At 36.9% G+C, this 26,075-nt stretch overlaps 1 long non-coding RNA gene across 1 annotated transcript in view; it reads left to right on the forward strand.

Moving 5' to 3' along the window:
* Window positions 1-3,489: 3,489 nt before the first annotated feature.
* Window positions 3,490-26,075, forward strand: part of LOC310902785 — a 57,932-nt gene continuing 35,346 nt past the window's right edge. Inside the window, exons 1-2 of the long non-coding RNA XR_014586999.1 lie at window positions 3,490-3,753; window positions 3,847-3,935. This is a non-coding gene — a long non-coding RNA (uncharacterized lncRNA). The remainder of the gene's footprint in view (window positions 3,754-3,846; window positions 3,936-26,075) is intronic.

Genomic DNA, 26,075 nt, shown 5'->3' on the forward strand with positions numbered 1-26,075 from the left:
TGCAACTTGAATTCTATGAAGCTACTGGGCTAAGTTCAGATATGGAGAGAATTACCCTGATAGAAGTTGCAAGCATACTTCTAAGTTCACTAGTCTACTGAATCCATCTCATTCTAAATGGATTTACCAGGATTTTTTTCGGTTTCTAGAAACAGCTGTCATGGTATCAGCTTATAATATCCTTCAAAGATACAACTATTTTTACAAATTGTGGATATTAAAATGTGAAGATAAATATAATGTTCTTACTGATTAAAAGACTGAAAACTATGCACAGAAAATATAACCTGTCATTTTGCTTACTGTTGAAATCAGTGGGACTTTGTGACAAGATGGAAGAACTGACCCTGAAACAGGTATTTCAGTGGTAACCATATGAAGACTAGCATTCTGCTTAAAAGATTTAAAGAAACCTACTAAGCCACGTCTTTTATAAGGAGACTAGTAAATGAGTAATTAACTGCTAAGCGTGTCAATATAAAATCAACTGAATTATCATTCTAAAAACTGTGATCTCCAGACAATGGACAACATACAATGCTGTCATGCATATTATTCTGAAAGTTGTTTTCCACCCCTAGTATCTCTGTGTGAACTATCAAAACAATTGTACTTACAGTAAAAGGATGTGAAAGATTAGGATTTATTCAAGTGTGTAGGCACAGTGTGATGACCGCATATTATTCTATACTGACTGTTCTGTGAAAAATGTAGTAGCATACTCTTGTATAGTTCAAGCAGAAAGATGCTGCAACTGGTTTGACATGTTAACATGACAGGGCAGCACCTTAAGCAACCTTGCATTATTGTTTTCCCTGACTTGCTGGCATTCAGTTACCATTTTGCAATGTCTGGTATGTCGTACTATCATTTGATTTACAATGAGGAGATGAGATTCACATGCTTGCTGCAGTTAACTCTTAGCAAAAGAGATCTGAGTGCCATAAAAACATCTAAAAGCCTCAGGTTTAGCCAAAGGGGAACTCAAAATATACAAAAAGCAAAGGATGTCAGTGTTTGCAAATCTGAATACAGAGCTCAAACTCATGAGTCTTGAACTGAAAAGATTGGGCTGATGCATAAATTAACTATCTAAATTTCAACAGGAGCTATTCTGGACCACTAACCAGCCCAGAGAGACTAGGAGACCGCAGACAGCCCTTGTAAACTTCCCCCTTCCTGGGCTGAGAGAGCTGTACAATGTGCTTGAAGTACAGTACTAAAAACTTCCCTGAAGGTTCGTCCTTTGCCTATAAGGAAATAGGTTTTAGTGGACCAGCATAGCAATTATTCATTTTAAAACTGCTCTATTTGGTGCTAGTCCTTGATAATTTTATTTCTGAGTGTTAAAAGACAGACAATGCCCATATTGTGATGAAGAATTCCTCTCCTATTCTTGCTGAACAGATCATTCTTAAAAAAAGTAGAAAGGAAGTTCTTACATAATCAGCTACTGGTTTCTCATCCAGGAAACACAACCTCATAGGAGAGAAGTTATAATTTTAAAAAATACTCTTCTGCAGACTACTTTGTGAGCACTCTATATCCACTGCAATGTAAGTGGTGGTATCTGCAATCTCTAACTTCCATGAATCCACCACTCATAGTGCTACTTCAGAAATAGCTTCCAACTTGTGCTACATAAAAAATTATTCTATCTATTGTGGGTTAACATCTGTTATTTTATGTACATAATATTAAGCTGTGTTTGAAGTGTTTCATAGCAATATGGTAGGGCCCACAGAAACAAACAAAACAAACAAAACACCTTTATTTCTGAAAAAAAAAAAAGTGCAGAAAGAAGATAGAATCTTCTGCTGAAGATGCTGAGGTGCTAACACATCCCTCCTCTGCATATGTTAATTCTCAAAAGCAATTTATGAATTCTGAAAATTACAGTGGACTCATAAGCGTTAGAACAGAGGTCCCTTGTTTATGGCTACAGGCAAAATGCTTGATCCTCTGACATTGTTCATTGCCACAGGAAATAGAAAAAATATATTTAGGCACTCATCCAGGTTAAACAAAATATGATGTCGCTCACAGCACACTTCTCGCTCAATATTGCTGTCTAGAGACAACAGAGCCAAAGGAACCACTGAGCTACCATTTAATGTGTTTCCATAAGAGGAAATGTCTTATAAGCACACTAAAAAAATGAGAATGGCTAACAGAACCCATAAGGAGTAGAGTAGTAAAGATTAGGATCTTAGATGTGATCTTTAAATATATGAATTGAAGAATCTTGGGTGAACCCCAAGATTACACTTGCCGAGTGTGGGATGCTGCTAAAGTTTTATGTCCAGTAGATGTATGAGGATTATAAACAACTTCAAATTAAGACTGAAATGCACATATTTAACAGGGCAATTAAAAACACGAATAACATGTCCAGACTTTGGATGATTTCTTTATGGTCCATGTGGGAAGGCAGTTATTTGTTCACCCATTTGATATGCAATCCAGTTCAAACTAAAAGTAGTTCAGCAATGTCTATGTTAGCCTGAATTAAGGAAGGGAGTTGAATAAAGATTGAAATGAATTTGTTCTGTTCCTGCAAGTGGGACAAATCTAAAGGTGAAAAGAAATCTCTGAGGTAATTTCCGTTTGTTGAAAAATTTCTTTCTAACAGAGGCTAAGTGAACATTTTTTTTCAGATGTAAACTCCTTCTTCAGGATTCCTCTTACACGTTAAACTTTCTTTTTTGATGGTAGTATGTAAAATTTAGGGCAAATAATGGTCTTGTTTCTCACATAAAAATCTTTGCTCTTTCTGATTTCCACCTCCTCACTCAAACCTTCCATCCCTCCCCCATACACAAAAACACAAACAAGTACTATGTTTTTCCGTTTTTCCTCAGCACTTGTTGCTTACTTGTCTGATAAAATCAGTGCTTTGGTATTTAATTTTTATTAAAATCTAGATTTCATGAGTTTTAATTCCTGAGTATACTTTAGGACCTTTTTTTTTTTTTTTTTCCTGGTGAAATTACTTCTTTGTATCATATCATATTTTGTTGATACTTATATCAAGTTTTATTTATGGCCAGATGCTATCCCAAAATCATGGATTACTTTAAGTGTGCATTTTATGCAACTATTCAGGTTCAATTAAAATAATATGGTATCATTATCATCTATGGTTATTTTCTGCTGTGTTCTTCCAAGTTGGATCTCTATGATGGATTCACTTGGTCCTACCATCTTTGCAGAATGTTCTCTGGTCACTGACAAAAGCAAAAGAGACAATGGACATGCCTCATTCCTTTCTGCAATTCAAACTAGAAAAAAAATATAATAACTTCATTGATTTAGGCAGAAGTTTTTAGTCTTAACTAAAGAGAAACAATCAATTCAATTAATTGGGGAAGTGGGAAAGGCCACATGGAATGGGACTTTAAACAGGATGTTCTGCTCTGTTCTATTATATGTATAGTGCACTCAGTGAAAGAAATAGAAATTGATTTATTTTTTATTTGGCACCATGAACAATTCTAGCTACACTGTGATTATTACTTGTGAAATGTCCTGTACTTTGGGGAGGTACTTTGAACTATGTTCAAATGAAAGGAGAATGTGGACTTTGATTGGGCTGGTAGTATTTTTCTGTTTCTCTTCTTGTAATTCACAGGTGATTAGGCCTGTTAAATCATCACTAGGTCAGGATTATTGTCGCTTTATAGAAAAGGAAAATGTAACATAAGGAAGGGATCTCCACAAGGGAACTCCTGAAACATCCAAGAAAATCCACAGGTCCTGGAGTCTTATTTTTGCTTCAGACTTGTTATTTGGCTTACATCTCTTTCTCAGTTATTTTATTATTTTTATTTTTATTTTGTAATTTAGAAAACACCCTGGGAACAGCCTGTCATTTCTAGAGATTTAATTCATAGTTTCAGAGCCTGGAATATCTGAAGTACTGAAACATTCATAAGGTAAGTAAAAGACTAAGACTTATTTGCATGCAAAGTTTACCACATTTAATTGGTGGGATAATCTGGCATCTTTGACTTTCTCTAGCATAAAAGTCATTCTTTTACTACTGCTATTTTTTTTTTAATGAAATATCTACTTTACATGTATACTACCTGTTTAGGTTTCCTTTCTCAACAGCATGTTCAACCTCTCCCCAATGTAGATAACTCGTGATAAACTCTATGATAAATCTTTTTGTTCACATTCTAATGTATCTGTACCTTTTTATCTCCTGGTCTACCTTGATGTTTATCTTGGTTCTTTATTCTTTTTCATCAAATAGGAGACAGTCTTCATTGACTGTATACAGAGATTTCCCTGTATGTTGACTTTGGGCAGTATCCCAGAATGCCTAAGTCAAATGCCTCAACTTGTCCCTTGCGGTGTAAGTCCCTTTGGGGGGAGAGGGGAGTGGGAAGAGAGGGTAGTGAGGGAAGGGGGAACAGGGGGGAGGAGGCATGGTGTCCTCATCATTCTTCTGAATTTCAGTTCTTTTCTATTAGGTATTTACTGGAAACTAAAAGGGTACAATTAAAATAATTGCAAAAAATAAAAATAAAAATAATTACTTTCTCTCTCTCTCTTTTTTTTTTTTTAACTGTTATTTTTCCAACATTTTTGAGATATATTTCAGAAAGCATTTAAGGTTTGCTTTGAATTTATTTTTTATTGGAAAAATATAGTGAGATCACAATTATTAATTACCTCATAAATAAGTAAACCCCATAATTTCTTCCTCACCTGTGAATGACAAATGCAGGCCTGGGTTACTAGTCCCCACAACCAGAATTTATTAGTTGTACAGACCACCAGCCTAGCTGAGCTTTACTGATTAAGGTATCCAGGAAGTTCTAACTAGTCTTAGCATTGTGTTTTTTTAAACATCACTAGAAGAAATACAGTCCCTCACTGACTCTGGATGAAAAATTAAAGTGAGATGGGCCCTGATCCAGGAAAATAGATTTAAGTAGACATCTTTCAAAGTTAAAGTTCTGAAGTAAATGTTTTGAAAATTGAAGTTCATGTTTTGTTTTTGTTGTCTTGGAATAAATTAATTTTAAAAGAGTAAGGTATACAAACCAAAAGGAAAAAAAAAAATTAATTTCTTTATCTCCTAAGCAAACGATTATATGTTCTACATGAATTAGGACAATTTGCTAAATTAGGATCAGATATGCCACCCAAGACTTTGTCAGATTTGAAAAAGAATTATTCAGACAGTGTGGAAATATAAAATTAGCTTATGCCACATTAATTTAGTCAATGATTTTTTCTGTCTCCCATGAGTGTTGTGAGACAATAATTATCTCATTCTCAAGTAGCCGGACATACAGTAATTTAAATATCCAATTTAGTTATCTTTGTTTCTTTGTTAATCACTTTAAATTATAACCATTAATTAATTTGAATATATCAGATGTGAATAGAAATCAGTAGTTTGGAGCAGTATTTTCTTTGTAATGTACAGTATGTTGTAATTAAAGCTAGATGAGCTCTTTAAAAAAAAAAAATCCCTTAATTTGTCATATATAAACACATGGTGAGCTTAATTAATGTCAGTAGGGTAAAATCGAGCATTTAAAAGTGCTAATTCAGGATAAGAGAATATGAGCTCCTGCAATTCTAAAATGTTCATTCATTTCTAATTGTGTGGTTTATTTCTGAAGCTTTTCATTGTCTTAGACGCAGAACAATTGAACTTGTAGGAAGAAATAGTGAACAATGTTTTAAGATACACTTTCTGGTAGTCTGAAAGCATAAGGGTCTTAAAAATTTCAGACAGAAATATTATAAATTACATTTAGCAGACTATAATCAGCTCTCTGTTATCTGGGGAAATGGAGCATAATTGGGGTAATTACTGTAAAGATCACTACAACAGGGTTCCACCAGATTCTGAGCAGGAGAACAGCCTTTGCTGCAACACTGTGCTAACAAGTTATCCCTGGGGTGGCTTGTCTATTCAGAAAGTTTCTGTCAAACCCATTTCAAGGACAAGTAATTTTTGAACTCTGTTTTCATTCCTCAGCTTTCTGTGTTTGAATTCCAGTGTTTCTGGATGCAAAACTGACTGAACAGCTGGGTCTAGAAGGTAGTGGTCAGTGGCACAAAGTCTAGTTGGAGGCCAGTAATGAGCAGGCTACATCAGGGATCAATTCTGTGTCCAGTCCTGTTTAATATCTTCATTAATGATCTGGATTATGGGGCAGAGTGCACCTTCAGTAAATTTGAATATGACACAAAACAGGGGTGAGTGGCTGATTCACTAGAGGGCCATGCTGCCATCCAGAGTGACCTCAACAGGCTGGAGAGGTAGGCTGACAAGAATTTCAAGAAGCTTGACAAGGAGAAGTGCACCTGTGGAGGAACAACCCCAGCTGGACCACAGAGCTGAAAGGCATCTTTGTAGAAAAGGGCTTAGGAGGACACCAAGTTGAACATGAGTTAGTGATGCAGAGAGCAGCCCTGCACAGAAGGGCTTGAGGGTTCTGGTGGATGAAAAGCTCAACATGAGTTGGCAGTGTGTGCTTGCAGCCCACAAGGCCAACTGCATCCCAGGCTGCATGAAAAGAGGAGGGGCCAGCAGGTGGAGGGAGGTGATTTTCCCCCTCTGCTCTGCCCTTGTGAGGTCCCACTTGGAGTGCTGCATCCAAGTCTGGGGTCCCCAGCACAAGAAGGATGTGGACCTGTTAGAGTGAGTCCGGAGGAGGGCTACAAAGATGATCAGAGGGCTAGAGCACTTCTTCTACAAAGAAAGGCTGAGAGAGCTGGGGCTGTTCAGCCTACAGAAGAGAAGGCTCTGGAATGACCTCATTGTAACCTTTCAGTACTTAACAAGGACTTACAAAAAAAATACAGAGAGCGGCTCTTTGCTCAATCAGATATTGACAGGACGAGGGGGGATGGTTTTAAACTAAAAGAAGGGAGATTTAGATTAGAGGTTAGGAGGAAATTCTTCACTTAGAGGATGGTGAGGCATTGGAACAGGTTGTCCAGAGATGTTGTGGATGCCCCATCCCTCGAGGTGTTTAAGACCAAGTTAGATGATACCCTGAACAACCTGCCTAGGCATCCCTGCCTATGGCACGGAAGTTGAAACTAGATGATCTTTGAGGTCTCTTCCAACCCAGGCCGTTCTAAGATTTTATGATTCTGTGTACCTTTGCTGCTAAGAAGGCTAACAATACACTGTGCTGCATTAGTATTGGCAGCAGGTCCAGAAAGGTGATCCTTCCCCTCTACTCAGTGTTGGCAAGGTTGTACCCGGTGTACTGTGTCCAGTTCTGCATCCTCCCCCCAGTACAAGCCATATATGGACATACTGGAAAGAGTCCAATGAAGGGCCATGAAAATGATGAAGAGACTGGAGCACCTCTTCTATATGGAGGGACTGAGAGAGCTGGGACTCTTCAGCCTGGATAAAAGAAGGCTCAGGGGATTCTTATCAGCATGTATAAATGCCGGAAGGGAGGGTACAAAGAGGATGGAGCCAGGCTCTTTTCAGTGGTGCCTAGTGTTAAGACAAGAGGCAATGGGTTCAAACTGGAACAAGGAATCTGATTATCAGGAAGCATTTCTGTACTGTGTGAGGGTCATGGAGCACTGGCACAGGTTGCCCGGAGAGGGTGTGTAGTTTCCCTCCTTGGAGATGTTCAGAAGCCATTTGGACATGGTCCTTGGCAACTTGTTCTAGGTGGTTCTGCTTGCACAGGTGTATTAGAGCAGATGACATCCAAAAGTGCCTTCCAACATCAACTATTCTCTAATTCTGTGACCATCCTTGATCCATCCCCCAGCCAGGTACCTGGGTGATTCTGTGATTCTGGAAACATGAAGAGCCATCCTTCCTGTGTGGAGCCAACTTCTGTTGTGCTGAGTCTGATACAATTATGACTATGTTACCTAGTCAAGTTAGCTTTACTTACGTGAAATTGTTTAGTAATTAATAACTCTACCAAAACCTAAACTGGCTTTCACAGTACAAGAATCACTATATATCTGTATTGATGGAATTCTCTGTCTGCCAATAGGGTAGCACACTTTTTAATAAAGAAGAGTTGTCTGTTCAAGGGCTGGGGGTCTACTGTATGGCTTGCTGCATGGTTTAGTGTATGTTTTATCAGATGTCTTACAAAGTAACCTCAATTTTAAATAACCTCTGTATCACTTTTATTCACAGAACCTTCCCCCCTCATCCCCCCCACCCCCCCATACAACAGGAGAAAAGTAGCCAGGAGGTGGATACCAAAAGCTAATTGCAGATCATAGCAGTTATTATTTTCAGAAGCATGTGAATTTGTACAATAAATATAAAGAGCTGTCTCACTGGCTTAAGATTGTTTATAGTAAGCAATACTGCCAATCAGCAGGTTCAAAATATCAGTAGTTCTGCAGTACAGAGTTAACCATATGATTCAGAAGAGATCATTCTTAAATGGATAACTGGAACAGAATGCACTTACTACAAGAATATCTTTCAAAACAGTTTCTAAACATAAGGTCTGATTTGTTCCATTTTGACACTGTGGATTTTCCTTAGAAATTTTCATGGAATTAAGTATATTTCTTTGGCTGAAATGTCCTGACTTCTCACTGTTGTGTTACATATTGTATGGATGAGTTTCCACTTCATTAGTAGTTGCATTTCAGTAGTGCCTTTTACACTTATTTGTAAAATTCTCTGGAAGCTACTAGAGAGAATACTGCTATATAATAGAGAAAATATTATTATCATTGTTTCTGGAAAATCACAGCAATCTTCACTTAAAATATTTCAGCCAGATCAGTGACTTTCTGATGCATGACTGGTGATACAGTTCACAAGAAGCATTTTTTCTACCACTGACAGCTGATGTATTTTCTCTTGTAATCAGAGGTCTGTGTGCTAAATAATATCATTTAAATTAATTTCTAAGGGTAAGATTTTGTTACCCCAGGAGAACAACTGAGAAAATGATGCTTTACATTGAGAATCTTGTTATCTTCTGGATATTTAACCTTGTTCACGAGAGTTATACTAGGGCTAAATAAGGAAAAGGCTCTTTAGCTCTTTTTTTCTTGTAGGAGATTCTCTTCCAGAATTTTGAGAAAAGGTAGTATTTTAATACATTAGCTGTCCTGATAATTAGCACCACCATTTCTTCAACATGGTTCAATAATAAGGTGTAATCTATCTCTCTTCTGTCAAGCCAGGAATGCTGTACTTGCTTTCTGTAGCCTGTTATTGCAATTTTCCCAGCTAAACAGAAACATAGACATCAGAAATTCTGCCACAAGCAGTTCTTGTGATGGTTCAAATGAGTTTTATAAATCCAAACATTTTGATTAAGACCAGGAAAAAAAAATCATATTTAAGTATTCAGCTGACATAAATCTCCCAAACTTTTGAAGTTCCTCCAAAATACAAAAACAAACAAACAAACAAACAAAAACAATAATTGTTTAGAATACAAAAGCAGAATTCAAAGATATTCATTGAATTTCAGGTGTAATTGCTTTCCAGGCATTAACAAAGATCTTTTCAGAAACTGATGATAAAACAAATAAGTCATTGATTTGTAGGTTTTTTGCTTCCTTAATGCAAATTCATAGAAAGCAAAATGAAATATCTTCGGTTCTTGTACTCATTGCTTGTGGAAAAATCGTGGTATGGATAAATAATTTGACTTGGTGATAGAAACACAGTAACTCTATTACAAATGGGATTTTCCTTAGGTTTGTATATAAGGGCAGTTTGAGGACAGATTTACCATTATGAATTCAGAGAAGCTTTTTAAAATTCTTAAATCCCTTAAAAACTTTTGTGTACACATTTATTTTAGTAGTCTATTTTTAATATATCTTAAACCAGTGAGTTAACAAACAAACAAATAAAGACAAGCAATTTTTTTTTCCTGCTGTTATAGCAGTCTGCACAACTGTGCAAGAGTGAGGTGGAGTCTATTTATGTGCCAAATTAATTCTAGTGCTGAACACACAGAAGCAACTTCTGATGGCAATAGGACTTAGTGCTAAATGAGTGTGTGGGGAAGGGGGTACACAGGGGGGATGGGGGGACGAGACAACATCCACAAAACTACAATTTTTGCATCATTTCCCACTCATTGGCCTTCCTGTGTTTCTCTGAGGAAGTCATGATAAGACATAGTTTATAATCAGACAAGTTTTAATGCAAAATTTTTCTGACATGAGCTTATCCACTTACAGTTTACCACTTTGTTACAATCAAGCTTTGTTAAAAAGTAGTAGTCAGTTTGCAGACATAGTAAAAAATAAGAACAATTATAGCTTTGTTTATTTCTTTCAAAATAAACTTTTTTTTTTATATATATTATTTGTAATTTGAGTATCTGTAGCCCAAAACAACTGAAATAATTCAAAAATGTTTATACCATGCAGATCATCAGCTTTGGCCCAGAGAAATTTCATTATGAATCTAATTTCTATACTTATTTTCAAACAACATGTTGATTTGATTTAGAAAGTTTTAAAATATTTTGGGCTTAATCATCACTACAAAATACCTTGCACTGAACCACTAGAGTTAAAACTATTAACTGACAACATTCCATAATGTTGCACGAAAGTGAGATAAAATAACCACACTAATAAAGTGGGTTGCAGTGCTGCTACAAAAGTATTATTTTTATTATTATTGGTTATTTTTAGACCACATGTTCATCTATTTTACCTCCAAAGTGAGAAATTTCAGTTATTACTGCCCCAAGAAATAAACCATCAAGGCAGTAAGAGCTCTTTAAGATCAGTATCAGAAAAGTGTTAAAATCACTGTGAAAATATCTCAATTTGGAAAAAAAATATGTAATAAATGACAGTACAATTATTTTGCTCATGGAAGGCAGTCCTGTGGAGCTGTACCTCATTGTTGACCAAGAAAAAGCTAGAAGAAAGACATAAAAGATTTTGCTACTAATTATCAGCCAAAGGAAAAATATTCCTTTGACAGAAGGAGATCCAGGAGCGAAAGGAGAAAATAATATTTATAGAGCTGTGAGGCAATAGACTAGTAACATTAGCATTTATGAAAAAATTTTGTTCTTCAGTAGATTCTCCCTTCTGATCTAATATAAGTGAATACTTTAAAGTACACTTAGCGACATTAATATGACTGACCAAAATTTCTCTTAAAAGAGAATTAAAAAAATAAAAATAAAATAGTTTTAACTCTGATGGTTTTAAACAGCAACTTTCATTACCTGAGGTTTGAATTTTCTATTAATTTTAAAAAGATGTTTGCTGCTGAAAACCAACCTTTTCTTAGAAAGAAAACAACAAAATAAAACAAAACAGAAACCTAAAAACAACCTGTACATAATTGCTGAACTATCAGTTGCCAATACCTCACTGGAAATGTCTTCTGGTTTTGTATCTCCTTCTAGCAGCCTGACCAAAGAAAAAAATTTTGCTTCCCAAGATGCACTGCAGCCATGTGTCTGTTGAGCTCACCTCTCCAAAAAAAAAAAAAAAAAAAAAAAAAAAAAGGTGGTAAAGAAAACAGAACATTAGAAGAAAGATGCTACAAAGAATTCAATTTAAACATTCACTCAGCAGTGTTATGGTTTGACATTTAACATGAAACATTATTCTTCCAGGGGAGATTTCTACTATTTCTGTAAGAATAAGATTCAGCAAAATATATTTTCTAATTTATCTTGTAGGTTATTAACTCCTGCTCATGTCAGTGATAATTTTAATAAACTGTAGAATCATGGAATGTTTAGGATGTAGTGGACCCCTGGAGATCATGTATTCCTTCTACTCCTTCAAAAGCAACTAGACCAGTTTGGTAAGGATCTTGTCCAGGTGAGATCTGAGTATCTTCAAAGATGTAGATATCACTGTTTTTTGTCCTGTATTTGGCCACCATCACAGTGACATTTTTTTTCTTTAATTGGATTTTTCTGCATCGCAGTTACAGTAATATGTAACATGAATGTTTCTTTGTGTATACATATACACATTTATATGCATATGTCTGCTTAATACATACTTGAATTGTCATGAAATATGATTTTTCCTGTTACCACTGTTTATCTCTAAAGGTTAACAGTTTCCTGTTGACAAACTTAATATCTTTCATTTATGAAAAATATTGTTCTGAAAGTAAGACTACAGCACACTGTTATGCTTCATAACAAATCTGCATATCTCTGTTTTCTGTTCGTTTAGCCAACAGTGCACAAAATGAGATTTTCAGTAGAGTTCTAGTTTCCTTCTTAGATCTATGGGAACATGGCAAATCTGTGATTTTTCAAATAGCCTAAGGCTTAAAGTAGATTAACACTTTACCAATGTTTCCATTTCCTGGAAAGTTTATTTTCTCTGTAACTGGATTTGAAGGCAATGGAAGGCTCAAGGGCTTGAGACAACACCTACAGTATACAAGAAGAGATACACTTTGTCAAAAGTGAGAGAATTATGATATTATTTCAAATACATATTAGTAAAAACAAAATATTAGAATGCCAACAATGTATTAAAGTACCAATATTGAATTTATTTTGTATGAACCAAATGCAGTCCATTCTACTTTGATAAATCTGCATAGTAAGTTAAAAATACTCAAAAGCAATAACTGAAATCACTCAGTTTGTTGCTATTGGCTCTATCTTTGTTTCTAACTGTGACAACTACCAGAACTGTCGGTTTGTATCTAACTTGTATACTGTAATATGACTAGTCTTAAAACTGAGACATAGCATGAAAAAGTGAGAAACTGCCCTGTTTTTGACCTGGGAAATAGAGTAAGAAAAAAATAGCTTATGGTAAAATTTAGAGGGATTGCTTGATTTTATTGTAGTTTAGAGAGATCTGAGGCTATGGTGTATCTATCCATATATATATATATAATTCACTGAAAAAGTAATTCACACTAGTGAAGGTATGGACTCAGCCAAAATTTAAACCCCATGTCTCACAACTGCACCATAATATAACATTAGAATAGGTAGGAAAATGATTTCCTGTACCTGGAAAATTGGGCTACTTTAAAGAAAATAATTACAGATTCAGGAGACCCAAATGGGAACACATAAAATCCTGATCATCTAACTGAACACTCAATTCACTGAGAAGCATCCTGAATTCCCACCACTTTATCAAGTACCTTTCATCTAATGAAAAGTTATTGCAAAATACCCAAACACTCCTTCAAAGTAAAAACAGAACCTCTGATGGCCACTAAGAACTCTGAGCCAGCCTGTCAAGACACAGTAATGTGATGAAATTTCAAATCCTTCCCTGTATGACAGTACTTTTAGTGTGTGTATAGAAAAGAAAACAAATCTGTCAGGGACTATTAAACACACAAGCATGAGTCTTATGAAGTTCCTGAACCATGAAGTCTTCTAGGACAATGTCACTGTATGCTTGACCTCTTATAACATTCTTTGCTAATCTTTCACTGTTGGGCACTGTCACAACTTCATGTGATATTCACCCTCACATTGATATGAAGTTTAATCAGTGGATTGTTGGACAAAAAACACAACTCTGTTCCCCCCCTTTTTCTTAATCTTTTTTTTTTAAAAGTAAAATCTTTCTTAATTTCCCATATAATCTATGGTAAGGAGCCAGTGTGGCTCCTTTGTAATTATGGATTTCACTAACTGACAATGAAATACCATGTTCAGAACAAAACAAAACAAAAAGAAACACAAATCTTTTGCAGAAAATGGTCCACCCTTGTGAAAGAGAAGGAAAACCTGTAGGAAGAAAGTTCATCAGTAATTAGGCTAGGAAGAGCTATTGGGGCAGTCTATAAAATAATTAGTATAGATTTATATCTAGTTCTGGACAAGCAAAGCTGTTCCAACTTTTTAAGGAGCGAGACCTAAAAATAACTAGTCCAAAGCTGTACAGTAAGCATATGGGTTGCTACCACTGCATAATTCATGCCTGACCCACAGTACTCTTCCCTGATTTTCTGCTTCAATGTGGGTACAGGCTAGGGAAACTGAGGAAGAAGCAGAAAGCTCAGAACATTAGCAGCCCATTAGTAGACATCAGAGTGCTTCAGATTAGTTTCTTGGAAGCTGATAGCCAAGCTACACTGGACTGCTAGACACTGAAATTCCTTGGTAAACAATTACTCTGAATTCATTGTATTTCCTATATGCATGTTGTATATGTTGCATATGAAGGATCATTGACTTGCTGTGGATGCATGGTTACTATATAAGCACAATGTAGGGGGCCATATGCATCTCAGAAATCAGATTTACATTGAAGATTGACACAGACAGATCCAATTCACCCAGGACTCACAGACATGCTGATAATTCATTATAAATTTGTGCCAGTCATTCAAAAGCTGCTCAAAATTTTGAATAGACTGGATACCTCCACACTAGCTGCTGGTGACATCCAAGGGGGACGTCATAATAGATCAGGATCTGTTATGGTTCTAGCATCATATCTCTGCATTCTATGTTGATCATCAAAATTCACACTAGTTATACCTAAGCATATACCACATCTCTACCTAGCCAATGGAAAGCACATTTCTATGGTGACACCCCAAATAGCCTTGTCATTACAAGCAGGTATCTGTTCATGTATAGAGAGCAAGCTGGTGGAGAAACATGAATAAAGTGTGCTTATCTTCTGAGAAAGGTACCTTGTGTCCATACTGCAAATGGGGTACTCTAGATGGTGACTCCAACCTTACTTCTACCAGGAGAGAAGCTGCAATGAACACACCACTAGCATGCTTAGTGTTTACAGCAAGGCTCCAAGTTTAAATGTCAAGAAAATTGCACCAGTGCATGAAGTTGCTAATGTAGATACACTCATTGATATTGACATATTTATAGCTATTTTGCTTTACATTAGCCATTTGTAGCTGTATTCCCTGGACAGAAATATAGGAACAATACATAGATGCACTACAAAACAAAATTTACAATTCAATTTAAATTTATTCCTTTTTTTTTTCATCTTCACACCTTTCAGATTCTTTTATTTTTGTTTGCTTCACAAGTGGAAAATAAAAATACTTCCCTCTTTGTGTTTTAAGCTTTTTTTTTTACAGTTTTTATCTTCTGTTATTTTAAAAAAGTGAGAAGTATAGAAAATATAAAAAGGGAAGATATCTAATACACACTTTTAATGTGTTTAATTATTTTTATCAGATTATCATTAAGAAGTCAATATTTGATTCTTTCACAAACTGTGATATGCAATATTATCACAACTGCAGCTGATATAAAAGTACATATGGTGGCTGCATGCTTACAGTTGGCAAATGTTATTTTCATGGCAGCTAGAGTTTGTGTTTAAAAAAGATTTGAAAATAAAACATTTACTATATCTATAGACATAATATGTCCTAAACAGTCTTCTGCCTAAATAAAATCTTCAGCAATGTTAAGTTTGCTCTTTTCCTTTACGGACGTGTTGAAATATTTCAGAGATTCTCTAGGTCAATAGTTCTACCTCTTACCTGAGCTGAACTACATTAGGTACATCTCAGTAAACAATACTAGCACAGTAGACCTAGCGTTCACTGGTACTTCTCTCACATGACCCCTATTTAGCACGGAAGTTAATCTGCTAAAAAACAGTGATAATGTTTACGTTAATGCAATTATTTAATTGTATTATTAATTAATTAATATTGTTAATTAATTAATATTATTAATTAATTAATGATTAATAACCAATTAGCATTAATTAATTAATATTATTTAATTAATGTAAACAGTGATAAAATACATTTCTTCTAATTGCGATATGGTGTTTAGGAACCAGATAATGGTTGAACATTAAAAATACATACCCTTTAGAATATGTGAATACATACCTTTTAGAATAACCTGAAAATTCAGTACATAATATATTCTGAAAATTATATACAGACTCAGTAATAAGAGCATTGAGCTGCAGTCATCCAAAAATGGTGCCATCACGTAATTTAGAAAAAAAATAGAATTTTCTAACATTTGGGGTTCTTAGATCCCTAACACAGCACATACAATCTATGCTTTAAAATAGTAATAAGAACATCTGCTAGCCTAGTGCATGGACAATAATTCCTTTCTTTTTCTTTTTTTTTTTTTTTTTTAGCGTGTAAACATATATGCTTTGCATCTTAAAATTTAAATTGAAACTGAAAATATATAGCAATAAGAATGTGAGATGCACAAAGCAACAAAAAACAAAAGCAAACAAAAAAGTGTTTTTTCCTTGTTTGCTTGTTTTATTTACTTAAAAACAAACAAACAAACAAACACAGAATAAAGGCCTCGGTCAAGTTCTGGTAAATAAATGTCCTTATGTTGGGAATGTGACTTGACATCATTCACAGAAACTAATTTCTTTGATATCAAATTAAAACCATGTGAAAACCTGTAGTCCAGAAGTGTAAAGCAGAAATTCTTAGGTCTTAAGAGAATCAAGTCTATGAATTTATCACTGAATATATAATCATAGAATTATTAAGGTTGGAAAAGCCCGCCAAGATCATCTGGTCCAGCAACCACACTACCACCAATATCACCCACTAAACCACGTCCCTAAGCACCACATCCAACCTTTCCTTAAACACCTCCAGGGATGGTGACTCCACCACCTCCCTGGGCAACCCGTTCCTATGCCTGACTACTCTTTCTCAGAAGAAATGTCTCCAAATTTCCAAACTAAACCTCCCCTGGTGTAACCTGAGGCCATTAACTCTTGTCCTAGCCCTTTTTATCTGCAAGAAGAGGCTGATCCCCAGCTTCCCACAACTTCCTTTCAGGTCGTTGTAGAGAGCACTAAGGTCTCCCCTGAGCTTCCTCTTCTCCAGACTAAACAACCCCAGTGCCCTCAGATGCTCCTCACAGGACTTGTGTTCCAGACCCTTCACCAGCTTCATAGCCCTTCTCTGGACACACTCCTGTGCCTCAATGTCCTTCTTGTACTGAGGGGCCCAAAACTGAACACAGTACTCGAGGTGTGGCCTCACCAGAACAGGGTACAGGGGGACAATCACTTCCCTAGTCCTGCTGGCTGCACTATCCCTGATACAAGCCAGGATGCCATTGGTCTTCTTGGCCACATGGGCACACTGCTGGCTCATGTTCAGGTGAGCATCAACCAACACCCCCAGATCCTTTTCCTCTGCACAGCTTTGTAGCCACTCTGCCCCAAGCCTGTAGCATTGCATGGGGTTGTCATGATCAAAGTGCAGGACCCGGCACTTAGCCATGTTGAACCTCATCTCATTGGCATCTGCCCATTGATCTAACTTGTCCAGTTCCTTCTGCAGGGTCTTCCTACCCTCTGGCAGATCGATACTTCCCCCCAACTTGGTGTCGTCTGCGAACTCAATTCCCTCATCCAAGTCATCAGTAAAGATATTAAAGAAGATGGGCCCCAACACCAACCCCTGAGGGACACCACTGGCCACCACCTGGATTTCACTCCATTCATCACCACTCACTGGGCCCAGCCATCCAACCAGTTTTTAATCCACCAAAGAGTATAGTTGGCCAAGCCATGAGCTGCCAGCTTCTCCAGGAGAATACTATGGGAGACACACTTACTAAAGGCCTTTATGAAATCTAGGTAGACTACGTCAACAGCCTTTCCTTCATCCACAAGGCAGGTCACCCAGTCATGGAAGGAGATGAGTTTGGTCAGGCAGGACTTGCCTTTCATGAACCCATGCTGACTGGGCCTGAGCCCTTAGTTTTCCTGCACAGGCCGCGTGATTGCATTCAGGATGACGTGTTTCATCACTTTTCCTTGTACCGAGGTCATGCTGACAGGCCTGTAGTTCCCCAGGTCCTCCTTACAACCCTTCTTATAGACAGGCATCACATTAGCAAGTCTCCAGTCATCCAGGACCTCTCTGGATGACCATGGCCGCTGATAGATGATGGAAAGCAACCCAGCAATCACATCCGCCATCTCCCTCAGCACTCTCGGGTGGATCCCATCCAGCCTCATGGACTTGTGACAGTCCAGGTGGAGCAGCAGGTCTCTTAACTGTTTCCACCTGAATCATGGGGGATTTCTTCTGCTCCCTGTCCCAGATTTCCAGTTTGGGAGGCTGAGTACCCCAAGGAGAAATGGTCTGATTAGTAAAGACAGACATAAGGAAGTCATTAAGATCCTCAGCCTTTTCCTTATCCTCAGTAGTCTTGTTCCCCCCGTGACCAATAAATGATGGAGATTCTGGACAAGTCTCTTATAGTTTCCAGGATGAACTGGTTTCCATTGTACCCAGAATAGTTCATTTTAGGACAGACCTTCTCCACAATGTCTGATCACAGATTTTCTAGACTGAGGTCCCCCTTTCTCCAGTGATCTCCTTCCAGTTTTAGAAAATAAGGAAGTTATCTTTGAGCAAGGGTCCTGAAACAAAACAAATAGATTGAAACAGGAATCTGACGGTACCAGAAGCTGGAGAAAGAAACAAAACTAGGGTTGACTAGCATTGTAGACAAAAATAGATTAAATTTTTGTGGCACATAATTGGATTCATGCGTATGGGGGGTGAATATTTGAAACTGAATTTCAATTGAATTTCTGAACTCTAAAGTAGAGATCTACTACCTGCTGGGTGCAACTGGTGCAAGTGGTTGAAAATTTTGGTAACACCTGGATGAAACACAAGTAACACATTCTGAATCCCCCAATTAGTAAAGAGGCATGAAACAGAATCACCAATTAGGAAGTGGATCATGTGCTGTGCTTCTGCACACACATTATTTTGGTGAGAAAAATCAGTACTTGAGTTCCTGAAGAAGAGATGTCAGAAAGGAAAATTCCTGAAAAAGAAGTGGTTTCAGAAAGAAAATGGGGTCTGGAAAAGGAAAATATGATAATACTGACTGACAGAAACATCCTGCAAGTGGGAGATGATACTGGCAACCAGACAGCTGAGTGGAGATGAACCGTAGCAGGTAGTGTATGGGACTGGTAGCTGCAAGCAGCTACACAGCATGAACTTCTATGGGCTTCTGCCCAAACTTCCTGGGCCAGCAAGGACATCCCAGCAAAGAAGGGAAGTCCAAACCTAGTGAATGCAGTACTGTGGGAGAACAAGTATGCAAGATCATCAAACTCTTAGAAGCTCTAATCTTGGTGGTTCTTAAATTTCAGTACCAAACTCCATTATGTGCTGTCATTCATTCCGTCTCATATTTGAAAGCTAGGCAAGAATGTGTGAACTGGGAAATAAAAGTAAACCACAAAAAGAATAAAAAAATTTGTTACCTGTTAATTCTGAAGTGTCACAGATTTACTGCAATCCACAGATGCAAACCTGCCAAGACTTCAGAAAAATTCTACTTTAAGATTTCTGCAATTTCACCCTGTTTTCTCTGTTTGCTTGTGTGTTTGTTTTGGTAGATGAAATACCACACAGAGGTACAGTAAAGATTTATAAAAGGATCAGCAGGTTCATTAGGTTCATAAGGTTTATAAAATTTAGCACATAAATGTTAATACATTAAAATTAAGATTTTGGGTGCATTCTGAATTTACCCTCTGTGGAATAATTGCTGGAGGTGACTTACTGAGGCTAAATGTTTGTCCACATCTTAAGAGAAGGTTCAGTGTTGAGGAAAATTCCAGGGTGAGATGTGGCAGATATGCAAGGAATCTGTTCCATGATAGTCCCCTTTGCAATATAGCCTGCAACCTTAGGTATCGGTGACACCAGCGAAGCTTGGTGTGCTGACTTTAAGAGATACGGTGCGGAGGGTGGAGAGGAGTGAAGACACTGTGGCCAGGCTCCATGCTATTACTGCAGGGATGGGTAACCGGAAGGTGTTACGGAACTGATAGACTGCATGGCCAGTCCTGTCTCTAACTGATAACCAAATCATGTCTTCTAGGTGAACTTTGCTCACTATAATCCCATTATAATGCCCAAACACACCTCCATCCCAAAGGCTACCCACCTACAAGGTGTGACCACCCCTCACTGAACATGTACTCTGAATTTGTCTGAGCCTATTCCTTTAAACACAGGCAAGAAAAATTTGCACCAATCACAATGAAGACACATATGACTAGGGTCACTCAAGCTCCACCTGAAAGCAAGAAAATAGTATAAAATGGCCCAAGAAAAGGAAAATATGAGAGAAGACACCATTGCAGAGAAGTTGGAAGGACATCGTTTACTTCTGGGATCAGCTGATGGGCTGAATGTCTTCCCCTTCCCCCCCAAGGATGCCTATTGGGTGAGATTCAAACTCTCCATTATACCCAGTGCTTCCTTGGGAAACCTAACATTCTCTATAGGGCTGTTTCATAAGTCAGCACATGTGTAGTTGGTTGTATTAGTCATATTCTTGGTATTTGCACATGCTTTGCAGACATTTGCACATGCTTTGTATTTATCACTGGCAATCCAAAATAACTTGTATTCCTGTTGTTTCAATAAACAACACCAGTCATTTACTAGACTGAAAGTGTATTGCGCTATTTGTGAATCTGTGATCATGATTAGTGAGACCAGATTTAAAGTGCCAACTGCACTATTTGTGCATCCATGATCATGATAATTCAATATACAATGAATGTGATCAGACTTATAGTGCCAAACTGGGCATCACTCAGAATCTAAGCCCGGCCTCCCCCAGCCCCTCTGATATCTGAGAAATTTATGTCCTGCCAAACTTCTTTACCCTTTAATGCACACCTTCCCCACTGTATGTAGTATGTTTACTTCATGATATGAGTCTTTTTTATCTATCTATTTATTTATTTGTTTATTTATTTGTTTATTTATTTATTCACAGCATGGGTATTTGAATAACCATACATCAGTGAAGCAATAGACGCTGTTCACCATGAAAGTCCTGCGGAGGTTAGGCAGAGTGCAGAGAATGGCAGAAGGGAATGGCTCTTCTTACTGGCCAAGAAAAGCTGTATCGTATTTGTGGGAGCTGAACATTGCCCCAGAGAAAATCCTATTCTATCATAGTCAAAACATTGTTGTGTGATGTTTTTTCAAGTCACTTAAACCAAACAGGTCACTCCTTTGGTGTCCTTCATTTTCTGGTTGCCTAGATGGTTTGCTGCTGATTGCTTCAGTTACAGGAGAAGTTAGGGGGAGATATATTTGAATAGTCAGAGCTATCATACAAAACTAGATTTAGTTGATAAAGAGTTCACAGTTGCTTGAAGCTGGCCATGCAACAGAATTGTTGGAACTGAATCCTTTCACATTTCCAGTCTCCATCTCTGATGGGGATGACATCATCCCCAGTATCACAGAGATCACAGAGTGCTGAGGAGACTTCTGTGGTATATTCTTATATATGATAGTGAAGTCAGAAGAGAAAAGTCTGTGAGGAAATGAATAGTTCTCAACAGGGATCTGGATTGTTAGTCTAGTAAATAACAAATAGAACCACACATGTTGAACAATGAAACATAAACAGAGTATTGAGCAGCTGCTCATTAAGTAATCATCTACTATGTATTGTGAATAAAACAGTGGTCCCTAGGGGAAAAAAATAATAAGGAAAGAAGGAAAGAAGGAAAGAAGGAAAGAAGGAAAGAAGGAAAGAAGGAAAGAAGGAAAGAAGGAAAGAAGGAAAGAAAGAAAGAAAGAAAGAAAGAAAGAAAGAAAGAAAGAAAGAAAGAAAGAAAGAAAGAGAAAGAAAGAGAGAAAGAAAGAGTTTAATTAAAATTGCAATTATTCATACAAATCAGAAATCTTCACAAAAGACTGCTGAATTAATAGTACTCGGGTAACTCACTTCCAGCATTTCCTAGTCTTCAAATATACGATTTTGCTTCTTTAATAAAGTAGTGTAACTTTGTGTGGTTTTGTGTGGGGGGGGGGTGCTGCATGTATTTGTGTATTAAGTATAAACGAGAGTTGATATATTAATAGGTTGTAAAATACAGAGAAATATACATCTGATGAGGTTTCAGTCCCTCTCTTTTCTGCCGGTCTGATTTTCTATGAAAGCTGAGCTAACTTCTCCATTTCTTGCTTTGTATCTTTTAACAATTTAAATCCACTTCAGTGGAAAATAGAAAGTGTAGGCTGGGATTTGGGGATAAATGTATTTGTGATCTCTATTCCATCTGTACCATAAAATTGGCATCAGAGGGGTGCATGAAGCAAAGTGTGTTTGCTGCAGCTTTGTATAAATCTATATTATTCCTGCTAAACACAGAAAAAGCATATTGCTTTATGCACATATTTATTCCATCTTAAATTCTGCAGCATGCGTTTCAGCAGTACATAACAGTGGTGATCATAGTTCTTATAAAATGCCAGCATAACAAGCTTAATTAATTCAGATTCAACAGATTTTTTATTTTTTTTCAAAATGGACTATGACACATGGAACTCATTATCGTTATAAAACAAGTTCTTTAATATAAGTCTTTTAATGTCATTGTTTCACATCTCATGTTTTGGAACAAAACAATGTTGTATTATATGTAGAACCTGTATCAAATCACAGTTATAACAGAGACAATTATGACTTTATTCTCTGTCTCATTGTGCCAAGGTACGGTACTGTAGTACTTTAAATATCTTACTTTCTGTCACATGGCCATAATACCAAGGCACTGGGCAGAGATCCAGGTCAAACTTAAGGGAGAAAAATCAAAGACACAGATTTTTTTGTCTTAAGTTAAGCCTCCTATTTAACTGAGATTAATAGAACTATCTCCATGCCAACAGACTTGTAGTTAAATGGTTAAATGCATTTCTTTTAATAAGAAGGAAAGAAGGAAAGAAGGAAGGAAGGAAGGAAGGAAGGAAGGAAGGAAGGAAGGAAGGAAGGAAGGAAGGAAGGAAGGAAGGAAGGAAGGAAGGAAGGAAGGAAGGAAACAAAAGAAAAAAGAAAGAAAGAAAGAAAGAAAGAAAGAAAGAAAGAAAGAAAGAAAGAAAGAAAGAAAGAAAGAAAGAAAGGAAAGAGAAAGAGAAAAAAAAAATCAGCCTTGCCTGACTTGACCTCTTACTTTGCTCTCGTGTCAGTTCTGTTCACTCTTAACAAATTTGCAAGATTATATAAGGTAGATGTAAAAAATGTCCAAACTAAACATAACCTTGTCTTCCTATGAGTTGATTTTAAACTGTGGTTGAATGTCATGGCAGGTCAGTATTAGGTTTTTATTTGAGTGTATGTGACTACAATGTTTTGTGATTCAACCTTTGAAAAATTTCTAAACCTATAAATCTGATAGAATTAAAAAGATACAGCTTATTGCTTAGTCAAGCAAGGATTGAATAAACTTATTGTAAACAAGGAATCCTCATTTAAACAAATTGGTGCTCTTCAGTCACTTCCTTGTTTGCTTAGCTGAGGATCAAGACAGGTCAATTGCTGTAACCCAAGTGTTAAGCCTCTTTCTTTCAATGTGAACAAGGTGTTTGTAAGTCTTAACCCTGCTTTTTAGAGTTCTGTATCAGCACTGGTAACCCATTATTCAGTTGACACTAGGCCAGATAGGCTTTATATTTCTCCTACTCCACCATATTTGCTGAAGTTTGAGTTTATGCCCATCTGTTTGCATGCACCTCATGGCATACCTGAGCTAACCTGAATGCTCATGTCCCAAGGAGCCATATTTGGCTTTCAGGTTCTCTGGTTCAATTCTTCGTTTGTGTTTGTTAAGATAAGAACTGTCAGAGTTATCAGTTATCTCAACTGACCTGCAACTTAGGTATACTCTGTCGGATTCAGAAGGAGTTTCTTAAGCATAATGATAACAAGAAGCTCTTCAAATATAAGTTGACATAAATAAAATGATAATATTATTCCTTACCCTACAAAAAAAAAAAAAAAAAGTGGAATTTAGTAAAAGGAGTCACAGAACTGCTCCAACCCAGAAACAGCCTATGTGAGCCATTCATTCCCTTCCTCTACTCCCTCCACTCTAGCTTTAGGGAAGAGGGATAAATTGATGAACTTTAGACAACGGTATCCATCTAAGCCAACAAACAGAGGGAGATGAACTAAATTCAAGGTCTTTTATTCACCACTGTTTTGCTGGGGACAGTTTTTGTTAAGGAGAACTGTGCCTCATGTTGGATCACAACTTCACATCAAGAGCAGAGACCCAGCCACAGTTATGTACTTGTTTGTAGCTCCATGGTTTTTTTGGTCCTTTGTTCAAGTAGATTCAAGGCGTTAATATTCATTTCTTGAACAAAGATCTTTACTGTAGGCAGGCATCTTGTTGGTATTGTCAATATTACTAACAGGAATTATTTCTCAAAAGTAATTATTATTTTGCCCACTTACAGAGGAGTAAATAAGGACATAGTCAAAGTTCTTGAAATAATCCGTATAGGAGGAAAATTGGAATAACCCACCCAAAATGACTTTGTAATTGGGTTCTTCCCCAGATGCATATCCTCCTTCCCATCACGAATTTTTGCAGATCATAGAACAGTGGATTGCAGGGCAGTAGTCTCATCTCCACAGGTGATCTTTCCTATATTGAGATTATTTCATTCTTACTTTAGTTGCTTTAATTTTAATTGTAGACTAGGATCTCCATAACTCAGGAACACCAAAATCTAGACCAAAATACCTAGCAAAAACATTTCCATCCACTTACTGAAGAGAAAGAGCATTCACTGCTTTTGGACCAGGAACTGAATTTGTAGGGCCCTGATTAACAAGATTGACAGTCATATAGCACCAATTCCTTCCTTTACACCACTTTGTTCCCCTAAGGGAAACATTTTTTTTCCCATATATTTCTATAATTAGGTGTCATAGGTTCAATGGTTTGTAGCATACACTTGATATATGAAAACAATTCATGTGTTCTGTTAGAAATATATAAACAGGAAGTGTCTTTCATCGTCTTTTTTTTTTTTTTTTAACAGGATATAAAATGACATTTTTCCTGACAACAGCATTATTTAGTGAGTTGTAATTTAATTCACTTTCCCATCCCCATTAAATACATATATATATATTTTTTTTTTTTATTATTTTTTTGGGGGGGGGGAGCAAAGTCTTCTAGAAATCTGAGATCTTAGAAATCCTTATACCATCATAACTACTTGAGAATCAGAGCAGAGCATAAAAATCTAAAACACATGTGCTTTTCACAAATTCCTAGGCACTTGTTATGTACTATAATGTATTTGCAGGCTTCCTTTGCCCTAGTTGTCATTAACATACATCCTGAACAACCAAGCATAGTCCTGAAGTCCATACTAAGGCTTTAATGGTTTCTGGAAAAATTAACACTTTAAATCTCAGAAAAGCACAATATTTAGGATGGTTCTTTCACCTCCAGTATTGGAAGGCAGAAACTTTCATCTGAAACATGATTTGGTCATTTGATTCGGTGTATGTCAAAAAAACAAACAAACAAAAACATTCTTCAATCAAGTCATATTCTCATCATAGAAAAAATATTCAGGACTACGTCTTGCATTTTTCAGCTGGAAATCTCCAAGTAATTTATGACAGAGATAAGAACTAAGGAAAACACATACTCCATCTAGAAAAGAAGTTAGTGTTACCACTTTGTGGCATGTGAAAATGTGAGCCATACTGTCCAATGTTAATATAACTAGTCCCTCTACATGTCACCTGCTAAATTTGTGCTGGCACATTATCCCCTTTTCACCTCAGTGTCATCGGGAGTGAAGTGGAAGGTAACTATTCATGGTCTCTCCTAGTCTGTCCTAATCCTTGGTAGCATACTGTAGCTTTCTAATTCATACTAACCAGGTTTTAGAACTGGCACATTTTGGGGGATTTTATTTGGCTTGATCACACTAGTACTTCCCCACGTAAACAAAGCACACAGTGGGTGATGATTATGATAGCTGATTAAAATAAGTAAACAGATTGAAGGACATTAAAGTTTTATGTATCCGTGCCATCTGCTTTCTCTTCACACTGTACATATTACTGTACATATTGTGCACAATTGATTTTGTTTCCACTTCAGTAGCAACAGGCACTGTAGCACACAATCATTGGCTTGAATAATTCACACAAATGACTGCCATGACTGCTCTAGATAGCTGCATATCTGATATTCTCTTTCTCATATGATTCCAGCATTGAACTCATCACAATTTATCTGAATAAAGATATTGAGAGGAAAATGGGACCAGAAGAATGCTCGCCTTTTCCAAC

The sequence above is a fragment of the Anser anser genome, assembly GCF_964211835.1.
Source record: "Anser anser genome assembly, chromosome: 1".
In the NCBI taxonomy this organism is placed as follows: domain Eukaryota; kingdom Metazoa; phylum Chordata; class Aves; order Anseriformes; family Anatidae; genus Anser; species Anser anser.